Source organism: Macrotis lagotis, chromosome 3 (genome assembly GCF_037893015.1).
Source record: "Macrotis lagotis isolate mMagLag1 chromosome 3, bilby.v1.9.chrom.fasta, whole genome shotgun sequence".
NCBI classification, from domain to species: domain Eukaryota; kingdom Metazoa; phylum Chordata; class Mammalia; order Peramelemorphia; family Peramelidae; genus Macrotis; species Macrotis lagotis.
The window spans coordinates 6,160,316-6,172,407 of record NC_133660.1 but is presented as its reverse complement, the minus strand read 5'-3'; positions in this window follow the sequence as shown (position 1 = coordinate 6,172,407).

Below are 12,092 nucleotides of genomic sequence, written 5' to 3'. Positions count from 1 at the left end.
CCATGGATGACTTTTTGAGATCAGCAAATTATTTGGTCCTGAGAATACAAAAGTTATCCTTATCGTTGTCTTCCTTCTACTAATCAATTTCAACTTTAGGACCACCAGGTTTCTTGTGCTTTTTTTTTTTTTTTTTTTTTTTTTACAAACTCTAACTCCTATAAAGGTTTAGCTGAAATTCCTGACCCCACTCCACTCTTGCATTTTCTAATTTTTCTCCTGAAACAAGTTTGCCTACATTTTGTACTGGTTTATCTATGTCCACCCAGTAGTATATAAGCTCTTTGAGGGAAAAGCATTATTTCCATTTTTGTCTTTAAACCAAAACATATAGAGTAGGCACTTAATAAAGGCTTTTTTTTTGATTTGACACTGAATTGAATTCTAGGTCTAATTCTATTATATTATAAATTCTAAGTAGCTTACACGTAATTAGCATCTGCTGATTAAGCCTTTGGATTGACTGGTTTGTTGAATGAAACTCATCACTAAATAAAAACAATCTATAATTCAAAAGGACCTGGAAATATTTCAGAGTTAAATCTATATTTCATCATTTATTTCCTTTTACATAATATACAGGTCATAGTGATAGATTTTCAAAACATTAATGGAACTATGTAGGATTTATGTAATAAATGTTTCATAATCAGATGCTTTGGAATGCAAAATATAATCTGTGACTGTGTCCACAAGCAATTTCCATACAAATACACTAATTTCTCTCCTCTCACCACCAGGCTGCTATCACCAACTTCCCTCTTCTACTGGATAAATCCAGAGTTGACTAAAGAGTAGAAAGAAATGAAAGAATTCAAAGTAAATTCAGTGATTTTCAGAAGTCCTCACTTAGGAGATGAAATTTGAAATTGGTCCTGAGGAGGGATAATATGTGAAGAGACAGAAATGAATTATGAACATTTCTCAAGTTAGAAAAAATATCTACAATGATATTGTTAATGGATAGAATTTTTAAAAATCAAGTTTTTATTCTCCTCCTGCCTCCCTTCCCAATCCCATGGAGAAAGGAATGAAGGAAAGGAAGAAGAGGGAAGACAGAAAGAAACAATAAAAGAGAGAGAGAGAGAGAGAGAGAGGAAAAGAGAAAGGAAAGAAGGAAAGAAGACAGGAAAGAAGAAAAAAGAAAGATATGTAAAAATGAGATTATTCCATTTAAAAAGAATTCCTCTATTATCTATGTCTACTACTCTTCACCTTAATACATTACTTAATACATTGCCTTTTTAACAGGAGATGGGTAGTACAGTTCATCTTCAGTGCTCTGGAATCATAGTTTATTTTTGCATTATAAGTATCAATAATTCTTTCAAAGGTATATGCCTTTATCATGCTTTTGTTATTGTATAAATTATTCTCCTGGTCATGCTTCTCTGTTTCAGTTCAAACAAATATTTAGAGATTTCTCTGAATATGTCTCTTTATTGTTTTGTATGTAAAAGAAAAAGAAGTTGTTACATACTGAGTTTCTTACATTCTCCATTTCCATCCCCAAAGCACACACACACACACACACGTGTGTGTGTGTGTGTGTGTGTGTGTGTATGTATTTATATATATATATATATATATATATATATATATACACACACACAGGGATCTTTCAAGACACGTCTATATATCAGTTCTTTCTCTGAAGGTAGGGAGATAGTATTTTCCTTCATAAGTCTTTCCTTGTTGATTTGAATATTCATATTATTCATAAAAACTAAGTCATTCACAGATATTCTTTGAACAATATGGTTGCCATAGCATACAATATTCTCTTGGTTCTGTCCATTTCATTCAGCATTATTTCATGCAAGTCACTCCAGGTTTTTCTAAAATCAATATGCTTATCAATTCTTACAGAAAGACTGTTTTGCACCATAATCACATGCCATAATTTTTCTCTTTATTGATGGCTGTCACCTCAATTTTCAGTTCTTTGACATAAAGTAAGTTTTTGTTTATATTTAGCACATATAAATTCTTTTCCTTTTTCTAAGATGAGCTTGGGAAACAGACCTACTAGTGGCATTGCTTGGTCAAAGGATGGACACAGTTTTATAACTTTTGGGTCATAATTTCAAATTCATCTAAAAATGATTGTTTTAATTTACATTCCCACCAATAGTATATTAGTGTCCTGATGTTATTTTTATATTCCCCTTCTATCAATTTAACAAATCAGATACATGTGATCGGGTTCTTCAAAGTTATTTTACTTTGCATTTCTATAAGAAATAATGATTTAGAGGAATTTTTCATTTAACTGTATAATTATATATTATATATTACATATTATATATTACATATTACATATTACACATTACACATTACACATTATATATTATATATTGAGAGACAGACAGACAGACAAACAGAAAGACATATATAGACAGATACATAGTCATATAGATACATAGCTAGCTAGTTTGCGCGGTTATGGTACAATGAATAGAGCACTGGATATAGAGTCAGGAAGACCTAAGTTCAAATCTAAACTCAGATAAAACTACCTGCATGCTCTTTGGCACAGAAAACAGAAAACTAAAAGACTCTGAAAAACCCTGTTGCCTTAGTTTTTTCATGTGTAAAATGAAGGAAATGACAAACCACTTTAGGAGCTTTGCTGAAAAGATGCTTAATGGAGGCAGGAGTTGAACATGACTGAATCAACAGAGCAAAAATATATAGCTTTGATTTCTTTTTCCAAAAAACTGCCTACTCATATCCTTTGCCATTTATCAATTGAAAATGAATAATAGTCTTATAAATTTAACTGAGTTCTCTATATATTTTAGATATGAGACCTTTTCCAAGAAACTGTATATAAAAAAGTCCCAAAATTTCTGCTTTTCCTGTAACCTTGGCTATTTTGATTTAACTTGTACAAAATATTTTTAATTTAGTGCAATCAATTCTATTCATTTTGCATACCATAATAGTCTCTCTCTCTACTATTCAATTCTCCTATTCATAAATCTAGTAGGCAAAATGGTGATGGTTTTCTAATTTACTTAGACTATATTTCCCTTTTTTGCCTAGATTCTGTATTCATTTAAAGTTTCTCTTGGTTAATGGAATAAGATATTGGTCTATACCAAGTTTCTTACAGATTACTTTCCAGTTTCTCCAGCAATTCTTTAACAGAGGGAATTTTTATGCTCCCAAATACAAAAAGTTATCAAAAAAGCATCAAAGACAAAAGTTGTTAAAATCATTTACTACTGTATATTGTGATTACTATATTCCACCAATCCATTAATCTATCTATTTCTTAGCTAGTAACAGATAGTTTTGATAATTATTATTTTATAATACAGACTAGGATCTGGTGATACTAGATCTCTTTCCTTAAGATTTTGTTTTGTTTTGTTTTTCAAGGCAAATGGGGTAAAGTGGCTTGCCCAAGGCCACACAGCTAGGTAATTATTAAGTGTCTGAGGCCAGATTTGAACTCAGGTACTCCTGACTCCCGGGCTGGTGCTTTATCCACTGTGCCACCTAGCCACCCCCTTCCTTAAGAATTTAATAGAATAAATTCCATTTATATTCTTGACCTTTTGTTTTCCCAAATAAATTTTGTTATTACTTTTTCCCAGTTCAATAAAATACTTTTTTTGGTAGTTTATTAAGAATGGCACTGAAAAAAGAAAATTAATTTAGGTAAAATATATTAGCTTGACATGCAAATGAATAATTGATATTTATCCATTTAAATTTGACTGTATTTGTATAAAATATGCTTTATAATTATGTTAATAGATTTCCTGGATTTTTCTTGGTACTCCCAAGTATTTTATATTATCTTTATTTTCTGTGGTTTCTTTAAATGAAATATTTCGTACTTTTTCTTCTTACTGGGTTTTGATGGTGATGTATAGAAATGCTAATAATTTGTAAGGGTTTATTTTATATACTGCTATTTCACTAAAATTATTTTTCCAACAAAATTTTAGTTATTCTCTAGGGTTTTCCAAAATACCATATTATTTTCTGCAAAAAATGATAGTTTTATTTCCTTGTTGCCTATTCTGATTCTTTCAATTTATTTTTCTTTTATTATTGCTATTGCCAGAATGAATCATTTATCATTACCTACAAAGCAACAATATATTATTTAACTCCATGTGATCTGTCATTTCCTGGTTAATAGACAGTCCCTTAATTTTCACTTTGTTGCCACTCCAAAAAAGTCACATAAATATTTTTGTACAGCAATATTCTTTTCCTCTTTCTTCAGTGTCTTTGATGTATAAGTAGCAGCAATATTACAGCAATTTAATTAAATTTAGGGGAGGGTTTCGCATTATTTTCCAGAATGGATAGAAGTTATAGCCTCACCAACAATCTATTAATGTGTCTTTTTTCCTTCAGCACCTCTTACATAAGTCATGACTTTTTTTGTCAACTGATGGATATAAGAACATACCTATAAATTTCCTTAATTTTAATTTCTCTAATTACATTTAATTTGATTATTATTTTTTCATTTTCATCTGATGCTATAGAACTTCAATTTCAAAGTCTGGAGATTGAATTTCAATCTCTGGAGATCATATACTCACTCTCACTCTTTATATATAAACCTCAGTTGAGAAATTACTTTTATTATCAATTTATATCAGGTTGATATTCCTTTATCAGAGAAATGTTTTGCAAAATTTTCCTAATCAACTATTTTCCTTTATTATCTTAGCAGAATTGGATAGATTTGTGCAAACTTTTAAATTTTATATAATTAAAATGTTTGTTGTCTCTACTGTGATTATGTTCTGTTTATTCAGAATTCTTCTACTACCTATTAATCTGGAAGGCAAATTACATCTTGTTTTATTACTACACTGATAGCTCAAATATATTTGAAACCTATCTTGGTATATAATGCTAGGTACTAGTCTAATTTCTGTGGACTTATGGTCCAATTTTTTTCAGAAGTTTTTGTCAAATAGTCATTACCCAGGTAGTTGGAATCATTGAGTTTACTGTACACTAAGTTACTAGCTTCATTTACTTTAGGGGCGTATGTCTCTAATACAATCCCTTATCAACTTCTCCATTTTTTAACCTGCAGGAACAACGTTTTGTTGATTATTGATTTGATGTAGAGATTGAAATGTAGTTCCTGGTTTGTTTCTTTTCCACTCCTGCTTGAATCCCATTATTTTCTTTCAAATGTTGACATATTTTTCTTCCAAATGAATTTTACTATTATTTTTCTAGTTTTCTAAAATAAATCTTTGCGTATTTAATAGATATAACATTGAATAAGTACATTAATTTGTCATATTATCATTTTTTGTTATATTGTTTCAATCTACCCATGAACATTTAAAATGTTCTGATTATTTCTATTTGTAGTTGCATAATATGTGGATTTTAGGTGTATTAATATAGTTTTGTTTTTATCATGATAGGTAAACATTCTGGTTATTTTAGATGGATTTTCAGTTTCATCTCCAGTTGGGATTGGTTAGAAATATAGAGAAATATTGATAATTCATGACATTTTATTTTATAATCTGCAACTTTGCTGCTTAATATTTTAATTAATTTTAATTGACAATGAATTTTTCCAATATAGCATGAAATCATATTCCAAAAAAATTTTCTTCTTTTTATACCTATTCTGTCTTTTTTATCTTATTACAACTTGGATTTCTAGCACTATATCACAATTACCTTGCTTTAACAATTATATTTTTTAAAAGAATTCTCTAATTTATCCTCATTACATATGATGTTGTTTCTTTAATGTATACTCTTTATCATAATAAAAATATACATTTATTCCTATCTTTTTAGCATATTTTTTTAAAAAATAACTAACCTGGGTATTATATTTCTCAAAAGCTTTTGCAATGTCTACTAAGAAATTATGATTTTTGCTGTTAAGAATATAGTCACTTATGTTTATATGTATTCCTTGTGAAAATGTAACATATGAGTTGCAAATGATTTTTTTCTTTTTTGCAGCTTCTTTGATAGAATTTTATTTAAAATTTAAAATTTTGCAATAGTGCTTACTTGTAATATTTTTTCTGTGGTTTTCTTTTTCTTTCTTGGAAGCAATTTTGTGGGTGATCATTTGTGTGTATGATTTTTGGCAATTTTATAACAATTGTTTTCTAATTTTTTCTAGATTGTTTTTATACAACTATCTGAACACAGTTTTATTTTATTTACTTCAGAATTTTCTATTCTTTGTCCTTTCAAGATATGTGGTTCCTTTTATCCCAGTCACAGCCTTCTGTAAATCATATCACTCTGATGATGGTGACTTAGTCATTGATTATTCAGGGTTTATATGAGTCTGCAGGATGAGGGAAGGATGTGAGCAAGGGGTGAGAAACTTGAATATATGGTATGTGTATGAACATCCTTTCTTGAAGGAGAAATAGACTGGACTTTAAGAATGATAGAACTAGACTCCCACAAGAAGATTTTGATATGAGAGTCTACCATTTTGGATTAATTTATTTTAGAAGTTGGTGATAGTTTTCCCTCAAGAAGCAACACTTAATAAATTATCCATTTCGGTATGAAGCAGAAAAATATATGGATATATTTTCGATAGATATGTATATATATATATATATATATATATATACACATATATATTATGTATATAGACATAAATCTATACATTCAAAAGATATGTATGAATGTGTGCATGTTAGTATGCATCTTATCGAGAATTTATGGATAGATGATGAATTGAACTAATTAGTTAACAGGAAGAGGTTTAGATTGTATTTGAGAAGTTGTAAAGGGGATTTATTTTCCCCTAACTTCTCCCTGAAACAACATTAGTCCTACATTTTTCCTTTGGTGATAATGAATATTTATGATTAAAATCTGGGTAATCAAAGGGGTAATGTCAAGTATCTTCATAGAATAATCTTCATATTAACAATAAAGAATTGTACAGAAAAAAATGAGACAAAAATGTATCCAGAGAGAAATAAGTAACTATAAAAAAGATTTGGATCACTCACATAAGGAAAAGATGAAGTAAACAATTAATAATACTAATCTTTTGGAACCCACAAAACATTAAGAAATCAAGAAGAAGGTTCCATAATATTGAACAAGTCAATTATAGAAGATATGTAGGACTACATTCACAAGGGACACCAAGAAAGCAAAAGTTGCACTCTCAGCCATTGCTGTTATATCCATTTCAAAAAAATGAAAGATCTTTGTAAAATTTACTGAAGTAACCCTGAAGAAGTATACAGATCATTCTTGATTTGTGGAACTTGAGCCCTTTGTCTCTCACATGCACTTTGACTCTGTTTCTGCAAGTACCTTTTACCATTCATCACTTCTCTCTAGAGCTTCCATTTTGGGAAAAGACCAAGATCAGCTATTCTTGATTCTCAAGATTAGCTATGATACCTGTCTTTTTTTTTTTTAAACTTGCCTTTGTATGAACAGTGATCTACTCATAGCAGCGGATAAATACTTGTTGATTTGATTCCATATAAAGAATTCACCAAGTCAAGAAATAACACTTATTTTAATAACTGAATTTGATTTTAATATAGATTTCTTCCTAAATTTATCTTCTCATCCCCTCAGAATCATTTGATATAAGATGGAAATCTCTACTCTGTGAAGCTACTTCCTACTCCATGATTTTGTCCCTCTAAATTAAAAAAAATTATGACTTTCATTTATCTCCTTCATCATTAATCTCACCCTGTTGTTGGTATTTTTCTTTGCTTCTGTGTGCTATATAGCCCAGTGTTTTCTACACTAGAACTAACATTTGTCCTTCTATGGTTTATTTTATTTTTTTTTAATTTTAAGGATCCCAAACCAGTCAGTTCATTTATAAACATTGTCCTTTTAAAGTCATTCTTCACATTATTTCAGTTATCATCTGTATTTCAGTAATTCTAAAATTATGTATAATTTCTTCATTGCAAACTTTTTTTTTTCAGCAGGTCTGTATTTCAGAAATTTCTAGAACTTAGTAAAGTATGTTTTACACATACAGGTCTTAACAAGTGACAATCTAAACACATTCTTTCCCCTATGGTTGTCCTTCCTTATTATATTCATTGCTGTTTAAACTACTGCAATTGCATATAGGATATCAATATGTTGTCATTGGTATTGTCATTAACAGGCATGCAGATTTTTCTAATAAGTGTTTTTTCCTAACAACAAAATTTAGATTCAAGTTGACTCAAATGTTCATGATAGTTTAGAAAATAAGACATTGGAGAAAGTATATTACATAAGACTCATTTTTTATGCTTTTGTTAGTACTGAATGACTTGTGGATGAGGTAAGGGTAAGGGTAAGGGTAACATTCTTTAATATTTTAAAGCCTTCTCTATAATTTTAACTTTATATAAAAACCAAGTCAAGATTGTAGACACCTGAAAATTGGCACATACTTGCACTGATTTAAAAGACTCCAGAATACATGGGAAGAAAAAAGTAATCATCTTTAATGGAAACTGAAATCCTAAAAAAGTATAGTTTTTTTAAAAATGGACATTTCATTGAATTGCATTCTGTTTTGGGCAAAATAAATTGTTTACTAAAAATATACCTAGGAAGCTCACTAACCCCAAATTGTACTGATCATACAAAAGAATTTTATTCAAAATGTTGAAATACCTCAGCATTGTTTTCTTTCTTTTGAATCTGTCTATAGTGTAAACCAAATTTTCCCTCATATTAATCAGCCAATCAACAAAGGTTTATTCAGCACCTAATATATCTAGGCATTTCAGATTTATAAAGAAAAAAATAATCAAATAACTTCTGGTTAGCTTAGGTAGTAAGGGACTTTCTCTTTGTAAAGAATTAAACATTTAGATTTATTTCACTAAATTACAGGAATATAGCATGCCATACTCCTTCCATAAAATCCAACAATACCATGATTCCTGCTTCTGTTCACCCTCCTAAACTGACTATACCTCAGATTTATATCCCAACTCATCAGGCATGTAGGCAAATTCTGCCTGTGGTTGAGGAATAAAATTCACAAAAATGGCTCCCAAAGAAAATAAAAACAAAACAAAATTGTGACTTTTTCAGTTATGTGCAAGGAATTTGTGCCTAACAGTGACAAAACCTCCAAGAAGCACTTTTTTGAGTGTCTATGATAAGATAATAGAATTCTTTAATTCTAATATATTTTGTTAGTTACCATTCTGATGAAAAATCGTTAGTTTCTAAGGATTTCAATTTTTTCTGTTCTCTTGAGTTTCATATTTAGTTTCCTTATGCAAGTATGACTTGCTCTGATAAGTAAATACCTGTTGAATGAAAAGCCTCAATACAGGTTAAATGCATAGCAAAAATTTCCAAATTCTACTGAGGTGAAGGGCTTGACATTCAATTGATTTCCATTTTACTGTAAAATAGTAAGAGATCAATCAAAAAAACCTCACTATGAGAAATATTTATATCATTTTATCAATGGACAAAAGGATCTCTCTCTCTCCCAAACTCCATTACTATGAAATAAAAGTGGGTTAATTGAGATTCTTTCAGTTATTGTTTTATTTCCTCCTCACAAATTGCACTTAAATCTTAAAATACTATGCATGAATTTTAGTTCTTGATTCAAAATTACTGCTTCTCTTGACACTGTTTTCATAGAAACTTCTACAGGGAATGATTTTTTAAATAGCTAACATTTCCAACAAATAATAATGACAGATACATGTTTCTTAAATTGACTTAACTTTTAATTCTGGTAGGGAAGCTTCAGATGAGAGAATTCAGATAATAACTGACATTTTAAAATTTCTATGTTCTATATTCGGAGGACTAGCCAAAGTCTGATTCTGCTGATAGAGGCTTTAAAGTCCTTACATATGTGATCCACATCTTAAACTATTTGAATCCCATCTATTCATGTTGAGCAATTGAATAAATACTTCCATGGAAATGCTACTTTACTGAACATATTGTTTGCAAGGCAATAGGGTTAAGTGGCTTGCCCAAGGCCATACAACTAAGTAATTATTAATTATTTGAGGCTGGATTTGAACTCCTGCCTACAGGGCTGGTTCTCTGTCCACTGCACAACCCAGCTGCCCCTTTCCTGAACATTTTATATTGATTATCTAAGGTAACTTTTCTATTAACAAATTTAATTGTAGCACACGCACACACACACACATGCACACAAACACATACACGCACACAAACACCCCCCACACACACACATACACACCACACACACACACACACACACACACACACGGAGAGAGAGAAAGAGAGAGAGAAACACTAAGACTCTAGGATCTAAAGGCTTATTATCTTCCTATTTCAACTGTTTAGAGCAGAATAGAAAATCATTAAGAAAACAAAAAAAAAAATTGACCCTGAGAAACATCACGTACATTCCACTAATGAAATTCATTCCATGAATTCTGTATAATAAAATCCATTATATCTTTAAATACCATCTGTTAACTTGCTTTTTTTAATATTAAAATTTTTAAATTGTATTTTTAAATATAACTAGAGTAATGAAAACCTTGTCCCCCCCCAATCAAAAAAGAGCATAAACATTATCTTTCAGGAAATAATCAAGGGACTTCCAGCCAAGATGGCAGAGAGAAGACAGGCACAGTTCTAAAGTCTCCTGATCTTTCATCATCTATCATATGAGACAAACCTTTTAACAGAAATCCAACCCACAAAATCCAGAAAGAAAAGCCAGGAGAAAGAACATCTACCTCAGGATTTGTCTCCTGCAGTAGCATTGGGCAAATTCAGGCAGGTGAGTCTGGGCGCAGAGGGCAGATCAGCCAGATAGCCACTGAAGTGGAACAGGGAGTCTGAGGGCCCAAGAGCTGGACATCCTGGATCAGCGGTAGGGCTGGACAATGGGGACTTGAGTCAACTAGGGAGCAGAAGAATGCTGACCCTCTGGAGCTTGCTGCCAGGAGTGGGAGGTTGATTCCAGTGCAGGGGAGCTGCAGATACCATCCTTGGCCTCCTCTGCTCTGAGGAACTCTGAATGCACACCTCCAGTAAGGCTGAGTCCTCTTCCCAGAACAAACAATAGCAGACTACTTCTGCCTCAGGCACAGGTGTGCAAGCAGAAAAACCACCCCAGCTGGCAATAGGGAGAGGAATGACCTCACCCTAGGGTAAAGTCCACCTTTGATTGAAGGCAAAAGGATTCTATAGCTTCAACCCCTCCCTTCAAGCTAAGGGAGAAGGCCTCAATCAAGGTCATAGACACTCCAGAGAAAGCAACCTGCACCTCCTACTGGCCAGCCAGAGAAATTGCATTCAGTGAGTAAAGCCTTTAGTTATCCCAAGCCCTGGTGAACCAGCCCCTCCCCAACTCAAGGTCTTAGTAAAATGAAGAAGGGTCAACGGAAAGGTGGATCCATAGAAAAATTCTTGGAAGGGAAAGACCCTAAATCAGAGAAACCTAGAACCTCTGAGGAGAATACGACCTGGTCTTCAGCTCAGAAAGACTTCCTTGAAGAAATAAGGAAGAAGCTTAAAAATCAAGTGAAAAATTTGGGATAGACAATTAATACCTTGCAACAAGAAAACAAATCCTTAGAAAATACAACTGGATAAATACAAAATGAGAATAATTCTCTCAGATCCTCGAATTGGGCAAATGCAAAAAAGAAAATAATTCTCTCAAAACCTCAATTGTTCAAATAGTTTCAAAAGTAGAATTGACCAATAAGAAAAGGAGTTGCAAAGGGATAATGAAGAAAAATCCTCAAACTACTAGATACAATTAGCAATTTTAGCAAAGTTGCAGGTTATAAAATAAACCCCCATAAATCCACAACTTTCCTATATATGACTAGCAAGAAACAGCAGGAAGAGCTAGAAAGAGAAATCCCATTCAAAGTAACCTCAGACAGTGTAAAATACTTGGGAGTCTATTTGCCAAGACAGACTCAGAATCTTTTTGAAAACAATTATAAAATACTTCTCACACAAATTAAATTAGATTTAAATAACTGGGCAAATATCAACTGCTCGTGGATAGGTAGAGCTAATATAATAAAAATGACAATTTTACCAAAACTAAACTATCTGTTTAGTGCCTTACCAATCAAAATCCCAAAAAA